Source organism: Equus caballus, chromosome 11, assembly GCF_041296265.1.
Source record: "Equus caballus isolate H_3958 breed thoroughbred chromosome 11, TB-T2T, whole genome shotgun sequence".
Taxonomy (NCBI): domain Eukaryota; kingdom Metazoa; phylum Chordata; class Mammalia; order Perissodactyla; family Equidae; genus Equus; species Equus caballus.
This window is the reverse complement of record NC_091694.1, coordinates 40,809,445-40,835,237: the sequence shown is the minus strand read 5'-3', so window position 1 is coordinate 40,835,237 and position 25,793 is coordinate 40,809,445. Positions and strand designations below refer to the sequence as shown.

The 25,793-nt window shown below is 47.6% G+C and overlaps 1 long non-coding RNA gene across 1 annotated transcript in view; it reads right to left on the bottom strand.

Moving 5' to 3' along the window:
* Positions 1-25,793, bottom strand: part of LOC138916175 (uncharacterized) — a 77,815-nt gene that overhangs the window by 5,079 nt on the left and 46,943 nt on the right. Inside the window, exons 3-4 of the long non-coding RNA XR_011423042.1 lie at positions 8,105-8,182; positions 7,699-7,909 (exon numbers count right to left, since the gene is read on the bottom strand). This is a non-coding gene — a long non-coding RNA (uncharacterized lncRNA). The remainder of the gene's footprint in view (positions 1-7,698; positions 7,910-8,104; positions 8,183-25,793) is intronic.

Here is a 25,793-nt window from a genome sequence, read left to right as displayed (position 1 = left end):
TGCTGTGGATCTCCAGGCTCCCTTCTGGGTCTCTCTGCTGTTACAGTCTCCCAAGCTGTTTCTTTAGCCTCCCTGCACTGGATCAAAATTTATTCATTCAGTCGTTCATTCATTCAACAAACATTTAATGAGAGTCTACTGTGTGCTGGCTGACACTCCCCATCAAGGAAATAAGCCAATCAAGCTGACACAGAGATGTGTCCAAGCGCCGTGGGATTAGGGAAGGCTTCCTGGAGGAGGTAGTATTTGCGTGAGAGGTGAGTTGGATTTGGATGGTCAACTATCATGTCAAGATAAAACGTGGCTGAATTATTTAGTTATTTACTAGCACCTTGGTTCCCCTTTGGTGGGGAGAGCCCTGGGTCAGAACCACGGATTGAAACAAACTCAGAGATGGTCTAGGAATGCCAGTTATCCCCAAATATTCCAAAACCTAGTGCATCAGTCTCTCCATTAGCATCTCTGTGTCTTACTTGTGTGGCACCCGCCTCCGCCAGCCCTGGGAAGGCCGGGGAGGCACCCCCATATCCCTAGCACCTGGCACTAGTTATTGCAATAAATACCCAGGCCCGTGTGGGAGGTGATGCAGCCTCACGTTAAAGCTGGAGGAACAGAAGCTGAGAGAACTTCGGCGACTTGCCCCAGGTCCCACAGCTATCCAGGGCAGCGCCGGGACCTGAATCTAAAGCCCACAGTGTTTGCAAGGCCCTTCCTGCCTCCTGTGTGGCAGACACTGTTAGACGCTTCACAACCAAAATCTCTACAAAGAGCAGTCCCCTAAAGACATCAAACAGGAAATGATTCTGCACATCCGGGGGACTTGGCTGCAGGCCCATCCCCAGGGGTGCACAGAGGCCTAACCTCAAGGAAACTCGCACTCTGCTCAGAAAGACCTAAAAAGTCTTCTTGAAACCACAGAGGCCCGCGCATAACCAGGAGTTGAGCTGTGGGGCACCCCTGGTATTCTGGGTAGTGGGTGCCAATGAGGGCTGGGGGGCGGGGGTGGTCTGTAATCAGTGTCTCAGAGGAGGTGGCTTTGTGCTGGCCTAAAAAGTCAGGAAGGGTGTTGACAAGGATGTGGAGAAATTGTAACCCTTGTGCATTGTCGGTGGAAATGTAAAATGGTGCACCTGCTACGGAAAGTATGACGGGTCTACAAAAAATTAAAAATAGAATCCCATGTGATGCAGCAACTCCACTTCTGGGTATACACCCAAAAGAACTGAAAGAAGGGTCTCGAGCTATTTGTACACCCACATTCGTAGCAGCATTATTCACAATTATTGCCAAAAGGTGTAAACAACTCAAATGCCCCCTGATGGATGAATGAATAAACAGAATGTGGTATGCACATACAATGGAATATTATTCAGTCTTAAAAAGGGAATTCTGACACGTTACAACAGGGATGACCCTTGAAGACATTATGCTCAGTGAAAAAAGCCAGACATGAAAAGACAAACATCGCATGATTCCACTTGTCTGAGGTAGCATATACTAGAGTAGGCAAACTCACAGCCAGAAGTCGAATGGTGGTTGCCAGGCTCTGGGGGAGGAGGAAATGCGGGGCTGTTTAATGGCTATAGAGTCTCAGATTTGCAGGATGAAAAGGTTCCGGAGATTGGCTGCACAACCATATGAATGTACTTAACACTACTGACCCATACACTTAAAAATGGTTAAAATGGTAAATTTTGTGTATTTTACCACAATTTTTTTTTAAATAGAAAGAAAAGAAAGGAGAAAGGAGAGAGGGAGGAAGGAAAGGTTAAGAAGGATTTGACTAGGGGCCAGCCGGGTGGCTCAGCAGTTAAGTGCGCACATTCTGCTTCGGTGGCCCAGGGTTCGCCGGTTCGCATCCTGGGTGCAGACATGGCATCGCTTGTCAAGCCGTGCTGTGGCAGGCGTTCCACATATAAAGTAGAGGAAGATGGGCATAAATGTTAGCTCAGGGCCTGCCTTCCCCAGCAAAAAGAGGAGGATTGGCGGCAGATGTTAGCTCAGGGCTAACCTTCCTCCAAAAAAAAAAAAAAACTAAGAGGGATTTGACTAGAGAGGAGAAGGAAGCCAAGCGGTGGTCATTGCAAGTAGGGGAAATGGTCCTCCAACACCAACTGGGACCAGGGTTCTTTCTTCCCAGCTCAGCTCTACTCTCTCAGGGTGGTTCGTTCAGCTCAGGCTGCTGCAACCACATCCTTCCAGATTCAAATTCAGCAGAAAAGAGCAAGTGTCTGTGTCCCGGCATCCCCAGCAGAAGTCCTGAGATTCACACGGTTGGCCCAGCTTAGGGGGCCTGCCCCCAGGAAGCAGTCGGGGGAATGGGGGCTTGGGATGCACTGTTCAGCTTCAAACCAGATCACCAGAGCTACTCTCGAAGCTGGGAGCAGAACCAACTTCACCCAGAGGTCCATGGGCCAAAAGTGGGGCTGTGATGTTCCCAGAGGAAAATGAGGGTATGGCTACCCAAGAGATAATATGGATGGAAACGGATGCAGAGCTTCCAGAACTCAGTAAACATCCACTCAATCTTTTTACCTAAAGAGAACCTGAGGTTCAGAATGGTTACATGACTTGCGCAGGATCGTAGAGCAGTAAGAAGTAAACTGAGACCTCAAGTGGAGATCTTCTACTCAAATCCATCGAAGCAGTGTGCACGTGTCTTGGGAAAGTAAAAGGAGAACCAAGGCTAAGAGCTGGGTCAGGCGGTGATAGTAGTGAAGGTGTTCTTGGTAGGAGGCACCTAGATTATCAAGTTTTGCAAGTCAGGAATAGGAGTTTGAGTCAAATGAAGAAGGAAATAGGAAAGTCCTGTGGGTTTTAATCAAGATGACAGGACGGAAGCTAAGACCCACTTAAGGCTGCAGGCAGGGGGTTGTCAGTTCAGATGGACACTCGCCTTTACACCTTGAGGATATTTTCAAGGGATGGGCTCTGCAAGGCGTGCCCGCTCCCCACCCCGCTGCCTGGCTCCAGCCTGTCCTTCAATATCCCCAGTGCCCCTCCCCCCCCACCAATGCTGTGGCTTTGGCAGCCACGTTGGAAACTGCAAGTTTTAAATGAATTTCCATCCCAGAAGAAGTTGAGAAGCAGGCATCTTCCACCAGCCACTTCTGAGCTCCCAGCGTTTCTCCTACCCCTTCAGAAAAAAGATCAAACACTCTTTCACAATGGAAGGAGGAGAAGGAGGGAGGAAGACCGAAGGGGGAGCAAAGAGAAAAAAGACAAATAAGAGAACCTCATTTGATCTTAATCAGACAGTGTTTGAATTATGCATTCTTCTCTTCCATGCTGAGAAAACCAATACATAAGGGAAAACAAATCACGTTATTTATTTCCTTCCCTTGAATTTTCTCTGATTGAGTCCAAAAGGATTTAGGAGGCTCTGAAGACTAAACACGATAGTGACTGATAATTAGGGACAAAAAAAGAAGACCATGAAGGCAGCAGAGAGAGCAGGTATGAGTGGGCAGCTAAGGAGCAGCAACTGGTAACGTGGATCCTCCATCTGGCCCCATGTAGGAAAAATACTAGCTTTGTATTTGTTTTGTCTTCCAAGGATAGAAAGCATTCAAATGCATCTGTGGCCACAAACTTTTTCCTGGGACTAAACTCAATCTGAAATATGTCCCATGGGCTGACAAATCATATTTGAGTTACGGAGAATAACAAGGGCAGTAAGCCCAGAGGACTTTTGAAGGAGGTGTTATCCTGAATGGCAATGAATGTTCTGAACAGCATTTTTATTGCCAAAGGAAGAAGCGTGAGGGTTGGTTGAGTCATGGATTCTTTGAACAGGAAGATGTCAATCTCATCCCAGGCCTGGAGGAGTCAACTGCAGCACGATGGGCATCCTGGGAGGTGCTGAGAGGTGGAACGAGCTGAGCTGGAACTGGAGCTGCAGACTAAGCTGGAGAGGACACAGGAGAGGAGAGGGCCACAGCCAGGTTCCCAGCCCTTTAAGCCAGCCGGTCACTCATCACATTCCTGGAGGTCGAACATCCCTTCCCTCCATCCCTTGACCCTTGCATACTTTTCTCTTGATTTTAAGATCCTGGCATCACCTTAAGTCTTCAACCGTGACCTCCCATCAGAGTGAACATTGGTGGGTTGCCTCCCCCCATCCACTCCCTCCTTCTCCCACCAGCAGGCCCCCTGACTATCCTCTGAGAGCACGCTTGCCCCATTTTCAGCCATGTGGTTTGGGTGGGATTGATTCCACTCCTATTCTAAGGTGGCATCCTGTGACTCAACCCTTAACCAACCTGTGCGTCCCATTTCCCTGACACTGGTGGTTGCTTTCAGGGAAGGACAATGACCCAAATCAGGCTGATCAGGGCTAACAAAGCTCAGTTCTGGGACTTTTGTCTGTCCCACTTATCAGGGAAGTGGATTTTCCGTTTCTCCTCTGGAAAGAAAGTGGGAAGGAGGTAGCCCCCAGAGCTGTTGGTAGCCATCCTGTGACCACGAGGGCAGAGCCAGTTGAAGAAAGAAGTGAACCCAGAGGAAACCCAACTCTAAGGTGGGAACCAATAGTGAAACCATTTGAACCCACACAACGAGCTGTGCTTGAAGCCAGCCTTATCCCTGGACTTCCCAATTAGCTTTTTTATTTAAACCAGTCCAGGTCCTAACGGATAACCACCTTTGACCCCTCTGGAGGTAGGATCACCTCATGCTCCCCTGCATCAGGACCTTGGCACTTTCCTTCAGACACTCCTGTAGCCCACTCCTCTGGGCCTTTGATATTTCTCGTCGTCTGAGGTAGGAACTTCCTGCTCCCATTTCCCACTCATATGGTGTCGGTTGAGCCAGCCCTGGTCCTCTGAGGAAGGGTGGAAATAATTCAAACACCAGCTATAGATGACAAGAGAAAGCTGGATCAACAGGCAAAAAGGCAGCAGCCAGTTGATCCGAGCGAGCTTCAGAGGCCTCAGGTCCATGCTCTCAGTGGCTCTGACAGCCCAGCGGAGGGCCGTCTCGGGGAATCCAGGCAGGTGGTCGTTGGGATGCCTGCCCACAGAGAGCAAGGCTCCACAGCACCAGACTGCAATTAGGGGGTAGGACTTCTGAATAGGAGAAGAATTAGCAGAAGTGAACAGCATTCCCAACATAGATTCAGGCGACTTATTTAGCAAGGAATTCAGGCAAGAAAGCATCCAAGTACCAGAATGGGACCAGTCCAGCCTTCGTATCAGAAACTGGGCAGAAATCCAATTATATCAGTGAAGCCAACATCAGGACCAGCCTGAAGGCCCAGCTGACCTGACTCTGGCTCCTTACAGACATCCCGACAGAGCACAGGTTACTGGGCCTGCGGCTGAGGGTCCAAAGGCCGGAATATCCACTTTTCCATCCAATGCAGGAAAGCTCTTAAGACAGAGACTATCTCCTGCCTAAAATCCACCCCCTTTTCTTGTGAAATGTTTGCTTACAAGCTTTAGTCAAAGCAGCAATGTGTCCAACGCTGTGAAAAGGAAAGATTTTTTTCTCATCTTACCCCTTCTTCCTGCTTGGAATGCTGGTGTAAGCGTGAATTGCCTGGAGCTACAGCAGCCATCTTGCAATTCTGAAGAAAAGGCCAATAGAAAGTAAAGACAGGGGGCTGGCCCAGTGGTGTAGTGGTTAAGTCCATGCCCTCCACTACAGTGGCCCGAGGTTCACAGGTTTGGATCCTGGGCACGGATCCATGCACCACTCATCAAGCCGTGCTGTGGTGGCATCCCATATACAAAATAGAGGAAGATGGGCACAGATGTTAGCACAGGGTCCATCTTCCTCAAGCAAAAGGAGGAAGATTGGCAACGGATATTAGCTCAGGACCGATCTGCCTCACCAAAAAAGTTAAAAAAAAGAAAAAGAAAAGAAAGTAAAGACATAGTGTAGAACCTGCTATCACTGAGCCATTAAACCGACCCTGGGAGCATCCTCCTCTGGACTTTTTGTTCTATAAGGTAATTTAATGTCTCAATTGTTTAAGCCGGTGGTTCTCAAAGTGTGTCCCCAGGCCGGCAGCATCAGCACCATCTGGGACTGTGTTAGAAATGCACATCCTCAGGCCCCACCCAGACCTAGAGAACCTGAAATTCTACAGATGGGACCCTGCGATGAGGCTTCCCGAGCCCCCCAGGCGATTCTGACGTGTGCTCCGGTGTCACAACCACTGGCTTCAATCACTGCTTCAGATTCTCTGTGAGGTTCGGCTGAAAGCATTTATAATCTACACATTTCTCCACAACATCCCTGAACTGTTTATGGGATATCAGGAGGCCGAGGGCAAAGCGGGGTAGCTGATATTCACAAAACCAAGAGCGAAAGTTTCAAAGAGGAAAGGGAACTCACAAAGGAAAAGCCAAATAAAAATTAAGCACGCCTATCCCTCAAAATGATCATGAAATACAATTAAAAGACAAAAGAAACCACTGGGGAAAATAATTGCAACAAGTATGGCAACACTTAAAATCCTTTCTTTGTCAAAAAGTCACGCAAAATCGGAAAGAAAAACAGCAAGATCCTAAATAAAAAGACAAAGAGCACAAAAAAAATGGGAAATACAAACAGATAATTAAGAGGAAAAATGCTCGACCTATTAGTAATCAAAGCAATGTGAATTAAAATGAGATAGTCTCATCTATTAACAAAGATTGAGTAAAAGAAACTTCTCGATGCAGCGAGGGTAGAATAGGATGGACTGTTTCCTGCACAGAGCTGTAAATTGGAACTGCCACCATTTGGAAAGGAATCAGGCCACATTCATCAGGAGACTTTTGAATGTTCATACTGTCTGAATCAGGAATTCAACATCTATTTATCTAGTCCAAGGGTCAAGAGAGCCCTGTTTTTGTATGATCTACAAGCTAAGAATGGTTTTTACATTCTTAAAAGGCTGGAAGAAGAATAAGGAGGAGGAAAAAGAAAAAAGAAGGAGGGGCAAGGAGGAGGGGAAGGAGGAGGGGAAGGGGGAGGGGAAGTAGGAGGAGGACGAGGAGGACGAGGAGGAGGACGAGGAGGAGGGGAAGGAGGAGGACGAGGAGGAGGACGAGGAGGAGGGGAAGGAGGAGGACGAGGAGGAGGACGAGGAGGAGGACGAGGAGGAGGACGAGGAGGAGGGAGAGAAGAGGTCAAAGCAGGAGGGGAGAAGAAATAGCAACAAAGACAGTACTGGGCACAACTAAATATATTTTCTATCTGCCTTTTATTGAAAAGAATTTGCCAGTCCTTCACTGATTCTAGTGTAAAGCAGGGTGGGCAAACTATGGCCCACGGACCAAACCCAACCAGCCACCTGTTTTTGTAAATAACATTTTATCGGAATGCGTCCACGCTCATTTGTTTATACGGTTTATGTCTGCTTTTGTGCTGCAGTGGAGAGTTGAGTAGTTGTGACAGAGACCATATGGCCCACTAAACATAAAATATTATCTGGTCCTTTATAAAAAAGTGTGCCAACTCCTAGTCTAAAGAAATAATAAGAAAGATGAAAATATGTATACGAAAGATGTTCATCACAGCATTGTTTACATAGAAGACCAGTTAAAGAAATGACGGATTATTTAACTGAGACAATGAACATGCATTTACCCACCATCTCACGTCTTAAGGACTCAAACATTGGCAATTATTATCATCTATGGACTAGTCATTTTTATGTTTTCAAAGAACCAATAATAAAACAGGAAAGCAGGCGATAGAAATGCCCACCTTTACTTCTCTTGCATTACTTCAATTGTTTTAAAATACATAGGTATACAAGAAAAGAAGAAGAAAGGGATGAATCACAATTTCATCAGAGGCCGGCCCGGTGGTGCAGCGGTTAGGTGCGCACGTTCTGCTTCTGTGGCCTGGGGTTCGCTGGTTCGGATCCTGGGTGCAGACATTGTACCGCTTGTCAATTCATGCTGTGGTAGGTGTCCTACATATAAAGTAGAGGAAGATGGGCACAGATGTTAGCTCAGGGCCAGTCTTCCTCAGCAAAAAAAAAGAGGAGGATTGGTAGTGGATATTAGCTCAGGGCCAGTCTTCCTCAGCAAAAAGAGGAGGATTGGCAGTGGATGTTAGCTCAGGGCTAATCTTCCTCAAAAAACAAAACAAAACAAAAACACCTCACCAATTGCTCTCTTTGGGCTACAGGATTCTGCATAATTTTTCATTTGCTCCATACACTTTTCAGTAATGTCCAAGTTTCCTGAAACAGATGAATATTACTCATTATCATTAAATTTATAAGCCTATTTCTCAGAAAGTCATTGAGTTTGAAACACAGCTGAGGGCCAGGGCCGGGCTTTGGGAGTAGTTGCTGCGGAAACCTGAATCAGGCTGCATCACAGTGTGAGGGAGAGGGTGACAGGAAGGAATTTGGAAAAAGGAGCCAGGGGGTGATAGGAAACTGGGCACAAAGCAGGGCCACGCAGCCAGTGGGGACCTCAAAACTTGGAAGAACGAGTTCTAGCACAGCTGCTCAGTGTGGCCCCCAGACCAGCAGCACTGGCACCAGCCCGGAGCTTGTCAGGAAGGTCGAATCGCAGGCCCCACCCCAGACCTACTGAATTAGAAGCTGCGTTTTAAGAATCCCCAGGGGATCTGCGCTCACACTCAAGTTGGAGGAGCACCGGCTAGTCCACAGTACCATCTGAAGTTAACCCTCCTCCAGCCACTGCACCCACTTTTGATCTTTTTCAGTAATATTCACTATGCTTAAAATGCCTTCTGAGAGAGATTTGTGCCTCCCTCACAGATCAAAAGGGAAGCATAAAAGGAAAACCAGGGCCAGCCCTGGTGGCCTGGTGGTTAGGTTCAGCGTGCTCTGCTTTGGCAGCCCGGGTTCGGTTCCCAGGCACGGACCTACACTGCTCAGTTAGCAGCCATGCTGTGCTGGTGGCCCACATACTAAAAAATAGAGGAAGATTGACATGGATGTTAGCTTAGGGCAAATCTTCCTCAGCAAAAAATTTAAAAAATAAAAGGAAAACCATGTAGCCAAGACACCACACACACACACACACACACACACACACACACAACAGGCTTGAGTGGGCAGCAGGGACTGGGACACACCTGAAGGGCAGCTGCAGGGCCTTCCAGAGGCCCATCAGGTTACCACAGAGTAGCTGTGACACTTGGGTGAAGCCCAAGTGCGTGTCCTGCAATGCAGAGAGCATTCCGAAGGCAAGATGTTTGCCAATTTCCCAAAAGAGATTTTATTTCTTGTTAAAATATCCTGCAGAGCCATTTCAGAGCTTTAAAGATCAGACACAGGATGAGAGGGGCAGACAATGTACAGGACTCGGCCAGGGGTCCTTGGCCTGCGTCAGTCTCTGCCAGCTTTCTGAGCTGTCGCCAAGTTGGGTGACCGCAGCCCTTCAGTGAGGCCAAGCGCTCCATGTGCGTTGTTGCTGTGTGCACGACCATCCATCGAGGTAAGGATACTCTTACTCCCATTTGATTGATGTGCAAACTGAGGCTCAGAGGGGTTGAGGACCTTGCCCAGGAACGGCACGAGGAGGAGGCAGAGCACGGATTCAACAGGAGGTATTGACCCCCAAGGCCAAGTGTCTTCCCAGACCCCAGGCTGTCTCCTGGAAGACTCACCTTTGAGTCTAACCAGCCGGCCGAGAGGGAGGCCGCTGAGTGATCTTGTCAGGTTGGAGCAGCTCTGCTCGGAGATGTCCTGCTGTCCACAGCTGGCCCCGAGTCACAAACAATAAGCACTCTTAGTCAGACAACAAGTCCTGCTGCCCTCACCCTCAGAGACAGGCCTGCCTGGGTTCCCGTGGCTGCTCTGACAGCGACTGGCTTACCAGTCCCACCAGACGGGCTCCAGGTCATGGAGCAGCTGGCCGGCTCTGGCCCAGGGAGGGGTCTGGAGAGAGGGAGGCAGGTCTTGGCTGCTAGTGGTGTTCCAAATCTTTCCAAGTTGGCACTTATCAAAGCTGAACCAGGTTAAGGAGAATAACACACCCAAGGGACTTTCTAGCATGAAGGTCTGATGTTAAGAACTGGGGGGAGGGGGGTTGGGGTGTATGTGCATGTTTGCATGCGTGTGTGCATGTGCACGTGTATGTTTACACCTGTGTGAGAAGGGAGGGGCATCAACAAGTTAAACACAGAGTGACCATATGATGAGCAATTCCACTTCTGGGTTTCTTTCCAAAAGAATTTAAAGCAGGGACTAGAACTGATACTTATACCCCCATGTTCATTGCAGCGTTATTCACAACAGCCAAAAGGTGGAAGCAACCCAAGTGTCCACCGACGGATGAATTGAGAAACAAATGTGTTATATACATACAAGGGAATATTATACAGCCTTTAAAAGGAAGGGAATTCTGATACATGCTACAACGTGGATGAACTTGGAAGACACACTAAGTGAAATAAGCCAGACACAAAAGGATGAATATCGTATGATTCCACTTACAGGAGGTACCTAAAATAGGCAAATTCTTTGAGACAGAAAGTACAGCAGCGGGTACCAAGGGCTGGGGGGAGTGGGAAAGGGGAGTTATTGTTAAATGGGTACAGAGTTTCCGTTTGAGATGATGAGAAAGTTCTGGAGATAGACGGTGGCGATGGTTGCACAACCACGTGAATGTACTTAATGCCACTGAACTATATTCTTTAAAAGTGTTAAAATGGTAAGTTTTATGTTCTGTATATTTTACCACAATTTAAAAAAAGAAGAAAAGGGGAGGGGCAGAAGGGAAAGAAAAGAGAGCCGCGGGGCCCTGGGAAGAGGAGAAGGGAGCACGTATTGAGCACCCATGAGATGCTGAGCCCTGTGCTGGGTTCCTCACGTGTCATTTTGTTTAATCCTCAAAACAACACTTTCAAGTAGGAACTGTTGTTATAGAGCCGTGGTTCACAGAGCGCCTTGTCCAGTGTCACCAAGCCAGACGGGGGTAGACAGGGACTCATACCCAGGTCTGCGGCCTTCAGGGCACCAGCCCTTCAAACACTTTCCCAGACAGGATGCCATGGAAAGTCCTCATCCCTCCATCGCTCCTTCACTCAACATCACCAAGCATCCCCTCCAGGCTGGACAGAGGAGATGGCAGCAAGGGGGACACAGCCCTGACAGACAATCAGGACAGGTGGAGGCTGTGGGACCTCACGCAGCCACTCCCTGTCTTACTTCTCATCCTCAGAATCTTGACACTGACACGGCCCCACCTGACCTGCCTTCTACTGAGTTGGGAGCTCCAACAAGCTAGAGTGAAGGTAGTTAGGGCTAGGGCCAGGGTGAGATCAGAATTTAACTTTGAGCATCTCCCGAAATGGCTCCCAGACATCCCACAAGAGCTGAGGGACGCGGGTTCAAATCCTTCCCAGGCTGGCAAGCAGCTTGGTGGAATTGAAAACACTTGGGCCACTGAGTCAGAGGGCCCAGGATTTGAATTCAGACTCTGCTACTTACTATAGCAAGGAAGCCTCAGCCAGCCTCGGTTTTCTCATCTGTCAAAGGGGCACAGTACTACCTGCTCTATGTGAGTCACCCCATGGGGACTCTGGAGCCAAGCCACCTGGGTTCAAATCCTGTTTCCCCAACATTTATTCAGTGTGTAAGCTTGAATAACTTCCTTAACTTCTCTGTGCCTCAGTTCTTCTCATCTATAAATGGGGATAGTTATTACCTCAGTGGGTTGTCATAAGGATTCACTGAGTTAATGCAGATAACATGCTGAGCACAGGGCCTGACACACCAAAGAGGATTCAAGCGTAAATTTGTAACTACTATTAGGAAAGGTACATGAACCCCTGGCGCGTGGTCGGGGGCTCACAAATGGTAGTGCCTTCCTCCTTCTCCTCCAGTTCCCTCCTGTGTGACGCTCAGAGAAACCATTAATGGTACTGTCCCGGGTTTTCCTCTGCATACCCAGGCTGCACACAGCCGGCATCATCAGGAAGCGTCCTTTCCTGCCCATCCCCTTCTCCCCCACCTGCAGGGGCTCCCACAGAGAGAAGAGGGAACCCATCAGTCCACACTCTCCAGAAAAGAGGCAAAAGCAGAGTCATTCCAAAAATGTGCTGCTTCTTGGCTGCCTGTGCCAATCCCACCCCACCGGCCCTCAGTGTGGGTTCCAAGGTCCCAAGGCAGCCCTGGGCACTCCCAGGAGCATGGGAGGAGCCTTGGGCCTTTCCTCTGATGGGAAGGACTGGGAGCAGGGAAAGATCCTTACTCCAAATGAGCATCTCCAGCCACTCTATAGGAGCAATATTGTGTTCTTCATTTTACTGATGAGGACACAAAGGAACAGAGAGGTTAAGACACTTAGCCAAAGTTACCCAGCAAGTCAACTCAAGGGTAACCTTCCAATTCAGGCCTTTCTTGATCCAAAGCATAGTAGCATAGTTTTCCACAGCCACATTCTCTCCCTATTAAACCACATCACCATCAGCTCTGCCACTTACTAGTTATATGAACTTGGGTAAGGCCCTTCGCCTCCCTGAACTTCAATATCTAGAGTCGTAAAACAGGAAAACGACCTTACAAGATTGTTTGTTCTTTCAAAAGTCATTGACTGACCCCAGAGGCGTGTTTACCATGAAGCTATGGCAGCTTCAGCCCCAGGGCCCCTCTCTTGCATAAGCTCCTTCTCCATTCCTGAGAGGGGCCCTAGTAATGTTACATAGTTTTCTTAAGGAGGATCCTCAGCCCCACAAAACCTGGACCCACCCTGTTAACCACAGTGTGCCAGCACCAGCCACGCCCTGGATGTCGGATAGGATAGACATGAAAGGGGCACTGGGGCAGCCTAGGCTGCAATGTCCCCAGCACAGGGCCTGCCCTACGGGAGGTGCTGTGCAAGTGGGAGCTGGCACGATGACCACTTGTTTCTGGTCTGTCTCTCCTCCATTAGAATGATAGCTCTCCGAGGACGGGGAACTTTGTCAGTCTTCTTCATTGATGTGACCCAAGAGCCCAGAACAGCGCCTGGCACGGGGTTAGAACCCAATAAATGTTCTGACTCCAGCTGCTTCAGGTCAACTCTCGAATTCGGAGACGAGGGAACGGCGGTGCGGAAGGACGCTTCTCTCCCACCGTGACGGCCAGGCCCAGGGCCCAGCCATCCTCTAACGAAGGGCTCTCTCTTACTTCTTGCTGCCTCCCCTGGTGACCCACACTGGGGCCCAAGGGACCTTTTTGGAATAAAAATCAAGAGATCGACATTCTGAGTAAGACCAGCAAGGGAACCGGCAGAGGGTGAGAACACAGATGCTGGAGGAAGGTCAGCAGACTCCACAAGAACACAGGACAACCGGTTAACTCAGAAACTTAGATAGACAGCAAGTCACATTTTAGTAAAGTCTGTCCCGTGCAACATTTGGGGCATTCTTCTACTGTAACATTAACATTCATCGTTTATCTGAAATTCAAACTATGGGAGCATCTTGTATTTTATCTGGCATCTCTGCCTCGGTGTTCCATAGAAACTAGTTCCAATTCCTGCTCTGCTATCTACTGTGGAATCTCGGGCAAGTATCCTAGCCACTCGAAGCCTCAGTTTCGTCATCTGCAAACTATGGCTGGCACGACCTCCCTCACAGAGCTGCTGTGAGGATCAGAGGAAATGGCATCTTTTACATGTGGGCACATGAGAGACTCCCGATGTTGGTTTCTCTCTCCTCCTTTTGACACCCTAAGGAACTCAGTGGGGACACTGACTTGCCAGTTGTAAGATAATATGGTACGACAGGGTCAAAGTTCTTCCAAGTAGCCCACTTACACACAATTAGAACAGGTTCCGCCTTCGAAGGCAAACGTCTAGCCTGGCATTTCTAAGCCCTATCAGATTCAACTCCCCTTTCATAAAAAATCTTAATGCCTCCTTTGCCTTTCTTAAATGAAACTCGGTGATAAAATGACCCATTTACATGCAAATTCTAAAAAATATAATGTTCCACCTGCAATTTAAATGATAAATTAAATGAACATCATAAAATCATCGCAGCATGTGAACACTCAGGCATGTGGTAGTGAGAAGCTTGTCTAGACCAAGAAGGAATAAGTCTGGATTAAGAAGTTCAATATTAAGTTGAACCATATGAAACTGCTGTTTTTGATCTACAAAAAGAGTAATTTCACCTGATTCAACCTAGCTTTTGACATTCAAAATACAAGCCAACTAAAATCTACCTGGCGTATGCGTGTGCACGCACATTGTGTATGTCACGCTGTCAGTCAACAGCTGCAAAGGCAGGCAGATACAGATGTGTCGGTGACAAACATCGTAAGCACCATCACCATTCAGGTTGCGATTTTCCAGAATGATGCCCACTCTGGTTCAAACTGCAAACAAAGTATCATCTTTCTTGTTTTGCTCAGTAGTTGCACTTCTGAAAAATTGTTCGTATTTAAAAAATGCAAAAACAAAACATTGCATTTATATGTAAAACAGCATTTAGTTCCAGGCTCAGAAAATTAGAAACAGGTTTTTGGGGTTTTTTTTTTTTTTTTTTTTTTTTGGTTTTTTTACCTACATGAATTTCCAGCTGGACATTCAAAATTGGGAAGAGGCAGGAATGTTGCTTGTTGCACAGGACTGTCCCACACACTGTGCGACCTGTCCTTTAAATGAAAGTAGTTCACCCCCAAATCGTTACGACAGCCAAAAATAATCCCCCGCACTTCCAAAAGAACCGCTAAAGGGATGACATTGCCCCCATTGAGAACTATGAGTCTGATAACCTCTGCTTGAATACTCTCAGAGGTAAGAAACCTAACTACCTTAGGACCTGGTGGCACCATCTCCTTGGCTCATCTGCCAGGAAGTCATGATTCTTTCTTACACCTCTGGTGGGAGCCTACGTTGGTACAACTCTTCTTCCATTTGGTCAAAAGCTTTCAAAAACCTTGACCCAGTCATTCTACTTCTAAGAAGAACTTGCTTCTAAGAATTCCTCTTCTAAGAATATATATAAGTAAACAATCCAGATAGCCATTAAAATCCCTGTGCACAGAAAGCTTTATACACAATTGTGGAACTAATGACATACCAACTGTTTAAGTAAACCACGCTTAAATTAATTAAAAATTAAGTGAATTATGGTACAACCTTTCTGCGGGCTAGGAAGCAGCCATCAGAAATTAAAGGTTGACAGCTATTGTGGAATCATGTGTGCTTTTGGGTTTTTTCTCCTTGCTTTTCTCATTCTATAATGATTTTCATTCCAGTCATAATTGGAGGAAAATAAACTCCATGGAGGGGAAAAACAGAAAACTGTGAAGCCCATGATTGGCATCCTTTCCTGTGGAAATGAAGAAACTGGGGAGAAGGGGCCCCTGGTTAAAAGCCCTGGACAGAGGCATTCACTCAGGGACCAGGGCTCTGCCAGCTCTCACCACCGTTTGAGACTTAATCAGTATGAGGGTCCCCAGTGTCACTCTGGGGGCTCGCTATAGCAAGCTCTGGGGTCACACACAAGGCCCAGCCTGTGGCCTGCAGAGTCACCAGAGCCAGTCCAAGGAAACTGCTCTCTAGACCTTTCCATGTGACTCATGCTCTAGGCCCCATTGGGTAAGAGAGGCCTGGGACGCTCTGCCCAGATGGGGTCAAGTCCCAGCTCTGCCATTTATTAACATATGACCCTGCAGAAATCAACCCCTCTGAGACTCAGTTTCTCTGTCTGGAAAGTGGGGATAATAAGAGGACCTACTTCATAGGAGTAAATGGAAATATTGCACCTAGGGGCACTTAGCAGAATGCTCGGCGCCCCACAAATGTTGGCTCACGTTACTTCGCGCTCCTAGTGGCTGGAACAGTACAGTTTTCAGGGGGGATCCCACATAACACCCAAGCTATAAAACGAGCCCCGTGGTCCCATTGGCACCGCCAGGATGGCTGAGCACAAGCTGAGCCGAGGTCCCTCCCGTGACCTCGGGCAGTGGCAGTCAGACTGTCCCCTTTATCTGGAGACGACTGCACTGAAGAAGTCTGTAAAGGAAGGCCCTGCAGGAGGACACAGCCCAGGGTCAGCCCACACTTGTGCAAAAGACCCAGAGCTCATTCACATGGCACTTTGGTGGAACAGAGTGAAATACAAGGAACCAGAAGGAAGATAATCGGAGGCCATAGAACAAAATAAGATAGCAAGACGACAATCAGCCAAGAAAGAAACATGGAAAAGGGAGGGGACAGAAAAGTCAAAGGAAGCAGGGCTTCATCGTGTGTACTTGAGCAGGTCTGAAATTTAACCATAAAATATGCCCGCTCACCCTTCATAGGCCTGCTCTCTGCGGTACCAGCGGCCGTAAACAAAGCAGCCCCCGGACGGAAGCTGTGCGAGGCCCTGGAGCATCCTTGGGAAAAGACTATTAAACATCTTCACACGAAGAATGAGGTCAGAAAACTATCAAACTATATCAAAAAGCATTAAACTATTTTATGGAATATTTTTGTATTTCACTGGCATTCACCACTCTAACTTTTGATAAACATACGCATTATATCCTGTTTCAGGATTGTGAATGTTTAGGTATTAGATTTAATAAATACTGCATGTCTATTTTCTCAAGTTGCTTTTCTTTATAGTTTTTTTTTTCCTTCTCCAATTTTCATAAGAGCTTGTTTCAGTTATTCCCTGAATTTCTCTAAAACCCCAAGCTTCCATGTGTCAAAATGTATTTATGTATAATAATATTAGTTTGGATTTCAGTTCCTGTGTTTTGGAGATCCAGCTCTCCCAAGCTTTGACATACAGAACTTTTATCCTCATCCACGTCCTTTCCAAATCAGCATTACAAGTTACTGACAGGACTCATAATTTCTCGTCTGAATTTGCTACCTGGGTACTGGCCATTAGGATCAATTCCCGTATGAATGAGGCTACTCCACGCTTTCCTTTTTCATCAGACTCCGTCCGACTTTAATTCTACTGTGAGTCTGGGAAAACATTCTTACGGGTTACAATTTGTACTACAAATAATCATCCACTTACTGAAGAACAGATTCCCGCCTGTACTGAGATGAGTATTCCCGGTTGTCCCTGGTCAACAGTTTCCTCATTGCTGCATTTGCCTGCCACAAGCTTACTTTAGGAGACATCCTGTGACCTGTGGGTCTGTTCATCAGCTGGAAATGCTGCTTCATCCCACTTACAATTCATAATCTCGAGCAAATTGAAAAGCCTATGTCAGTAATGGTCTGTTAATAGGTTGCCATGTTAAAATTAAAACTTACAATTACAGTAAAAACAATTTTACAAACGAAAAGGAGAGCCAAAGCCAGACGCAGGTGCTTAGGCAGGTGAAGGATAATCCATATGGCTTCGTGGTGACTGGAGGCTGATCCTTAAAGGTTTGAGGACTGGATAGGAAGCTTTCCCCCGACTTTCTTACCTTTTCAGAATGTGTCTTTTGGGGGCTATATTACTTGTTAGACAATGTTTTCTTAAACACACACACACAAGTTTCTACCACGGTTCAGGAATGGTGTGCATTTCAAACAGAAATTTGTTTTTAAACACAGAAGTGGAATGAGGTTGATGCTTGCCATGTTAATGTTTGTGTTACCCAAAAAAGTACTGAATGCAACTGTATATGCAAATCTGAGGTCTACTGCCAGCTTTTAAAAATGAACTTTAAAAAGATTTTTTTTAATCGAATGTTAAAAAGTGAGCCCTTTTGTAAAAAATCAATCTAAACCTGTGTACGTAGAAGAAATCTGGAAGAAGATATCCTAAATATTAATCCCAGATTGCTCTGGATTGGACGACTATGGAGGCCCTTGTCTTCTTTTTTTACACCTTCCTATAACAGTATCTGAATTTTTATGGTGATTATATACTGCTTTTATAATCGGGGGGGAAATCCATAATCCTATTTTTACTTTTCAAAAATGATAAAGGAGGAGCAAAGTCTAATAAAATGAAAGTGGGTGAGAGTTGCTCACAGACCAGGGAGCTGGAACAAACCGGAAGGAATAATCAGGAAATAACCCAGACAACCACGGCTCCCCAAACAGTCCCTGTTCGAGGAGCAAGTCAAGCCAGACATCCACACCAGGGGCCAGTGGTCCTAGGAGAAGGGCTCTAGACATGAAGGTCACTTGTCCCCAGTCCTTGGAGAGGCGTCCAATCTAGATGAGCCAAAGAAAAGCATGGTGAGCTCCACGAAGAGCCATAACTGGTTTAACAAACAGCTAGTCAAACTTTCCACCTCTCTAGAAACCAAAGGAACACACAACAGAACAATAAGTCGTCACTCTCCCCCTAACAAAAGGGTAAAGAATTTTGAAACACTGGCGAGGGCTCACTCCCCACTGCTGGGAATATTTTATTACTAAAGTACTTTTGAAAAGCAATGTGGTGGGTATGTATCCAGCATTTTAAGATATTCATATCCTTTCCTAATTCCATTTCTAGACATCTACCCTAAGACAAACAATCATAAAATGCTTTATTATCAAAGATATTCACTGCAGTGTGATTTATAATTTAAAAAGGAAATAACCTGAATACTGCCCAACAATAGTTAGAACGGCTAGTTTTGATAACAACCTCTGGTTGGGGCATTATGGGGCCATTAAAAACAGCTTTTATGGAGTTTTTATAACAACACACAAGGAAATGTTTATGTTACCATGTTAAGTGATACAGTAGGATATAAAACTGGATATAGAACACGATTTTAACTACATAAAAATTCACATAAAAAATTGGAAAGAAATGCTCTAAAATGTTATACAGTTCCCTATGGCTCTAAGTGGGTGTTTTTTTTAATGTTTTAAAAAATAATTTTGAAATAATTTCAGATTTACAGAAAAGCTACGTGAAAAATACACAGAACTGTGTTATACCTCTTACCCAGGTTTCCCAACTGTTAATATTTTTCCACATTTGCTCCATTGCTCACATATGTGCACACTCTCTCTCTATGCATACACAATATATATAATCATTATTAGTCTTTTTCTGAACAATTTGAGAGCAAGTTGCAGATATGATATCCCATTACCCCTAAATATAGTATGTTCCCCCAAAACAAGGACACTCTCTAACGTAACCCATATAACCTTCCAATCAGGAGATCGACATTGACACACATCACCATCGAAACCACACTCCATTCAAATTTCACCAACTGTCCCAACAATGTCCCTTTTTTCCTTTCTGGTCCAGCATCCAATCCACGAACATGGCTTCCATTTAGATGTGGTACCTCCCCAGTCTCCTTCAAACTCCAACATTTCCTCCCTCTTTCCCCGTCTTTCATGTCTTCCAACAGTGATTTTTTTTTTTTTAAGAGTACAGACCTTTCCTTTTATAGGGTAATCCTCAACCTGAGGTCTACCACTGTCTCCTTTATGATGAGACTCAGGCCATGCATTCTTGGCAGGAATGGCACAGAAATGAAGCTTCATTCACTCAGGAGGCCTGTGATGTCAACCCAACTGGTGCTGGTAAGGTTAATTTTGATCACCTGCCCAAGTTGGTGTCTTCCAGGTTTTTCTACCAGAAAACATCACCATTTTTTCCCTTAGTAATTGATAAATGTTTTCTGGGGATACGTTCCAGTATTACACCAATATCCTGTTCTTCCAACATTCACCTGTCAGTCTTAGCATCATTAACAACTCCAGCCTGAATCAACCACATTATGATGTTGATTTTTCTTATTTCTATCATTCCTTTTACATTTATTAATTAGAAATCTCTTGCAAGAAAGAGCTTTCTCTTCTATATTAATTTGTCCGTTTACTTCATTATCTCAATATGGATTTAAAGATTCCTACTTTATTCAATGAGTTTTCTCCAGTACCATCATTATTTATGTTGATGCTCAAATTGCCCAGATCTTATCAATAAGAATCGCTTCTAGCTGATCTGTATATCCTTCTTATATGTCCTTAACATTCTCTTATCACTTCCTTTCTTTCTGGCCTGAGATGTTCCTGACTCATCTTGTCCTTTTCCTGCTCCATCTCTGGCAGGAGCCACTTCTCCAAGAAGCCCTGGTTCATTTTAGTGGAGAATGGTGTGTAGAAACCAAGATTTGGGAGCTTGGTGTGCTTGTCACTACTAGAATGTTACTGCTTCTAGGCCCTCCAGAAATTAAGAAATGCATGTATGTATGGAAGTATATGTACAAGCACTTATAACTATTTACATATATCTGCATATATATATATATACATAAATTCATGGTTTCAGTGAATGTATAAATATGCATGTCAATGAGGTCACAACTACCCCTAACCTCCAGGTTCTTTCCAGCCTTCCCCCTTTCCACGTTTGCAAATCGCTTCTCTAACAGCAGGGAATTTACTCCCATCACTCCTGTTGATGCTCCCATTAGCCTCAATTTATCAATTTATTTGCTCAACATAACCAATCTCCCAACCACACCAGCTGCCCTCTCTGCCCACCGCCCCTGCACATGCCTCACTTCCCCAGCCACTGGGCACACCAATGGCTCTGTGAAGCCCCCAACACCCAACTTCCTCAAACACCAGGCACGCCAACACCTCTGCAACATATTGTCTTTATGTTGTCACTTCCCACATTCTTCCTTTTAATTTTTTAATATGAAAACCATTTAAGATAGAACACCTGCTCTCCTGAGGGCGATGCATATCCACGTCTCACATGGGTCCTGTATGTATCCTCAGCAGGTGTAGGACTGCTGTCAAGTGTCCAGCGTCAGAGTGACCCCTCCCCATGGGCCTTCTTGTCTCCCCCCTGCTCCCTCTGTATCTACCTCCACCCCAGGCTGCAGCTTCCAGGCCTGTGGCCTTTCCAGGGGCCTCTGCCTCTCCAGAGGCCAGCCAGCCCCTTCCCAGGGACCCCAAGGCCTCACACAGCTCACCCTCCATACGGCCTTCTCCTCAGCCACAGGAGCACCAGCTGTCTGAAGGGGGAGCCCCACACCCCACTCCCCCTCCTCCTCCCAGACCCACACTAACAAACCCAGTGAGAGACAGTGTGGGAACAAGCATAAAAGACACACAGGTCTGCTTTGACGAGAGAGGCCCTTTTCTTAGAAAGCTTGAAGGTCAGGTGTTGCTTATGGATGAGTAGAAAAGTCACAGAAAGATGACAGCAGCAAGAAATGGCAGATTATGGAGTCAGAAACTAAGGTGGGGGTTGGCTGGGCAAGAGTGGACAATTTGGGATCTCCTGCACAGAAGTAGTTAGAGGGGTCCTTAATATCCTCCCCACAAGCCACCCTGGACAGCAGAGGTCACCCTCCGGACAACACCTGGGCGGGAGCAGAGGCATCCCTCAGTCCTCCACACACACCGGGCTCCAGTCCGTTGTTCCTGCCGGGCCTTTTGCGGCAGGGTTAGAGCCCCTGCTCAGAGCAAGACCCTCCTCTGCTGGGAAGCTCTGAAGGCAGATTCAGCGCTGGCCGCCACGCCGTCTCCCAGCCGCATTCTCCCAGGAAGAGAAGCCAAGAGCAAGCTGAGAACATCGCTTATCTCCCTGACTGACCAGCTATTTCTGGGCCTCATTTCACTCCTGACCTGGGGCCCAACAGAAGAGGCCAGGCAGAGCACAGGTAGCAAGGTGCTTAATAGTGCCAGAAAGAACAGCCTTGGCCGGCAAGAAGCTCAAGCAGCTTACAGCTGTCAAACGATGACGTCACGTGACTCTCCCAGGGCCGCTGTGTGCCAGGCTAGGGGACGTTAAAGGATTCTCACTCCCCCTCAGCCTGGACACTGACCTGCCACCAGCTCACCAAGCACCTCTACTTTTCACTAACTGGCTATATGATTAATTTTAGGTGTTGATTGGGCCACGGGGTGCCCAGATTTTGGTCAAATGTTCTGGGTGTTTCTGGGAGGGCGTTTTTGAATAAGATGAACATCAGAATGGGTAGACTGAGGAGAGCAGAGTGCTCTCCCTAATGTGGGTGGGCCTGAGCCAATCGCTTGAAGTCCTAAGTAGAACAAAAAGGCTGACACCCCGTGAGTAAGGGGGAATACCTCCTGCCTGACTGCCATCGAACGGGGACATTGACTTTTTGCCGCCTTCAGAGTCAAACTGAAACATCTTGCTGGATCTCAAGCCTGCTGGCCTTCTGAATGGAACTACACCCCTGGCGCTCCTGGGCCTCCAGCATTCAGGCTCGGACTGGAACTATGCCGTCGGCTCTCCTGGTCTCCAGCTTGTCCACTCACCCTGCGGATCTCAGGACTTGTCGGCCTCCATGATCACATGAGCCAATTCCTTAAATAAGTCTATACACACACATCCCGCCATGGGTTCTGTTTCTCTGGAGAACCCTAACACAGTAGCCCAGAGGGAGGCGGTCACTTGGCCCAGGTTCCTCAGCTCTGCCAGGTGAGGACATAGGTACCCAGGTGCCAAGCACAGCCTCCTCCTCCTATTTCCCAGTTCACAAGGACTGAGACCCTCTCTTATGGAATAGCACCCCATGGTGGCTTCAGCCAAGGAGGGGGTCTACCCAGATGGAATGGATAACCACTCAGGATGCTGCGCCAACCAGCAACAGGGAGCATGTGTATGCAGTCAGGGAGATCTGGGGTCAAAATCCAGCTGCTCTGCAAACTAGCTGTTTGGCTTTGGCAGTTTGCTGAACCTCTCAAGCCTCAGTGAGCACCTCCGTAAAATGGGGACATCACCACAGAGCTGCTGGAGGATTAAAAAAGACCTTGGTTGCCAAATACTCAGACAGGGCCGAGTCCATCAACGAAGCTCGGGGAGTATTCCTTCTCTCCCCTACTCTCTTAACGTTCCCTCCTCCAGTGGAAAACTGGTGCTGGAGAAGGTGGGCCCCACTCAGCCCTGTATGCCAGCCAGGAATCTCTGGGCACGTCCATCCCTCCCTCTTCTTTCCTTCTCCTCCAAAGCACTCGAAGAACTAGCAGGGCTTGTCTTGTTCATCGCTCAGTGCCCGCTGACCTGGGGCCCAACCTGGCCCATTCTCCCAACCCCCAAACCACTCCAGCTCCTCAAATTTTACCAAAATTAAAATGTTTCAGGGCCACAGACTCACCAAAGATTCTGAGAGCTTAAAAGGCACTTGAGAGAGAGTGTTGTCCGAGGCCCAGAGAAGGATGTGAGCAGTCCAGGATTGGATGGTAGCAGAGCTAGAACCAGATGCTGGATCTGCCACGCCGGGATCCAAGGCTGGGAGGGATCCCAAACCTGGGCTCACTGGCACTAGCTTTGAAGGAGACTTGGGCTGAGCCAGTGGTCCTCAGTGGGAGCCCAGGAACAGCAGCACCTGGTCGCTGGGTAGAAATGCAGATTCTCAGACTCCACCCCCCCCCCCCAACCCGTTGAATGAGAAAGTGTGGGACGGGGCCCCGCAAACTGTGGTTTAACAAGCTCACCAGGTGACTGAGGACCACTGCCGTAGGCCAATGGCTCTTCACCCTGATGCCAACTATGATCACCTGAAGAGGCTTTGAAACATGCTGTCATCAGGGCACCCCCTCCCTCAAAATGCTAATTTAATTGGCCTGTGCTGGCCCGGACAGCTGTAGTGTTCAAAGCACCCCAGGTGATTCCAATGTGCTGCCAGGCTGCGAACACCCACTCACTTGAGTTCCTCAGCCTCCATGCTCAGAAAACTAAGCTGGAAGTTCAGATGGAGGGGCCTGGGGCTGAGTACGCGCTGGTGAAAACCAGCTCCTCGTCCCTTTGTTGCCTTATCTATTGGCCCTGTGGCTGTCTAGGCAAACCTCTCCTCTGCGTCCCTGGAGGGGCTTGGCCTCATGACCTGTGTGGCACTCTCACTGGGGTCACTGAAGTGCCAACCTTCTGCCCAATGCCTCGCTAAGCCTCAGCTCACTCTTGTGCAGCATGGGGAAGCATAAACTCATGGGAGAAAAACCCCAGCCCAGCAGCCGGCTCAGGCCCACGTCTAAATTACTGAGGATGACACTCAAAGCCTTCTGTCATCCAGCTGCCACCTCGCATCTCCAGTCTCCTGCCTTACCACCACACTCATCTGCACACATGCTGCCCGCTCCACCTAGAATGTGCTTCTACCATCTCTGCCTACAAACTTCTACTCATCCTTCAAGACCCTACTCAGCTGCACCTCCCTTTTGCAGCCTTCAATGACTGTTAGTCAGGGCTCTTCAAGTTGTAATCCACAAAAGCCTCGTTCCGTCTGGTTTATGCAGAAAAGTGACATTTTGGCTTTTGAAACTGAAAGTGGGCTTCCTGCCTGGTGTCCGGTCATGGCTCTCCCGCTCTGGGTGCTGGCTTCCTCTGACTTGTTTTCATTTTCCAGCAGCCTCACTCCATGTGGTAACCAGATGATCACCAGCAGCTCCAGCCTCACGTCCTACCCGTGAGCAGCCCCAGCAGAATGAGGGCATCTCTGACCCGGGAGTTCCAAGACAAGGCCCCAGGTTTATTTTCACTGGCCTGGATTGGGTCCCATGCCTGCCCCTGCACCAGTCACTAGCATTTTGAGGGAGGGGGTGCCCTGATGACAGCAAGGGGAGAATAGTATGTTATCAGGAATGCGCTGATAGGCCAGACAGCCTGGGGCATGTGCCCATCCCTGGAGCCTGGGGACCGGGCCAGCCCAACCCAAACCGCATGGAGTGAGACCAGAGGAGGTGTGATTCCCAAAGGGAAGTCAGGGAGCAAGCACCAGATGGAAGAATGGAAACTCAGCAAGAAGAACCTGCAGCACCCAGCCTTAACCGGGTTAGGACCCCTCCTCTCCGCTTCGGAAGGCTCCGAGTCCCCCTTTTCAGACATGGCAGTCCCTGCATGGCACCTGGCTTTGCACACGTCTGACATGGCTGCAGAACGTGAGTTCCTCCAGGGTAGTGACGACAGCCTAGCCGAGTCTAGGCTAGGGCAGGTTTCTCCCTCACTGGAGAAACGGCACCATAATCTTTCTTGGGGCAAAGTGGTCTTTGTATCAAGAATACCTGCAAAAGGTGAGCGCCCCAGGACGGCAGGAATGAACGAGGAGAGAAGAGACAGGGAAACAGCTCTGTGTGATCAAGTCGGGAGTTTGGCAGCCCAACAAGGAGCTGGCAGGAAGGCCTGAGAAGGAGGAGAAGAGAGGAAGCTCAGGAACATCTTGGGAGGCGGACTCGAGGCCAAGAGATAGTGAGTCTCCCAAAGGCGGGAAGAAGAGAGAGCGTCAGAGCTGGTGCTGGCTGGGCCGGCTGCACCCTTCTGACTCCTCCAATGTTTAGGAAACATCAGCTACACTCAACAGCCTGTGTGCCGGCTGATCTTGAGAATCAAGGGGAAAATGCTCGTTTTCTCTATAGACCCCACACAGGGCAGAGAAAAGAAACCACACACAGGTGGAAAGACAGCGAGAGCAAGAATTCGGTGGAAATGTACTAATGCCACTGAACTGTACACTTAAAGGTTAAAATGGTAAGTTTTATGCATATCTTAAAAAAAATATTTTAATTTAAAGAAGAAGCGGAAATTATCTCCATGGCGGGGGGCAGGGGGAGAATTCAATGGAAGCAGGAAATCAGAGCAGGAGGTCCCCAAGAGAAACTGGAGCCCCAGCCATCCCCTGACATGGGAGGGGGTGAGATTGCCCACCACGTGTGCCCTTGACATGGAACCAGTTTTCTTCAGTGTTAAGGAGAAAGGTGATGTCAATGGCTCAAGTCAAGTTACAAATAAATAAATATATTATAAATAATCAATCAGTCACTGTCATTGCTATGATGATTATTCATTCCACTAGCCTTGAGCTGACGATGAACCTAATACCACATCTCATTGACTCTAAGGGGCCCATCTTCTCACAATTTAACAATTCTGAAATCGGGGTGCGCCTTACCATCAATAGTATAACAGAGCTGGCAGTTTTTCTTTCTTGTCAGCACATAAAA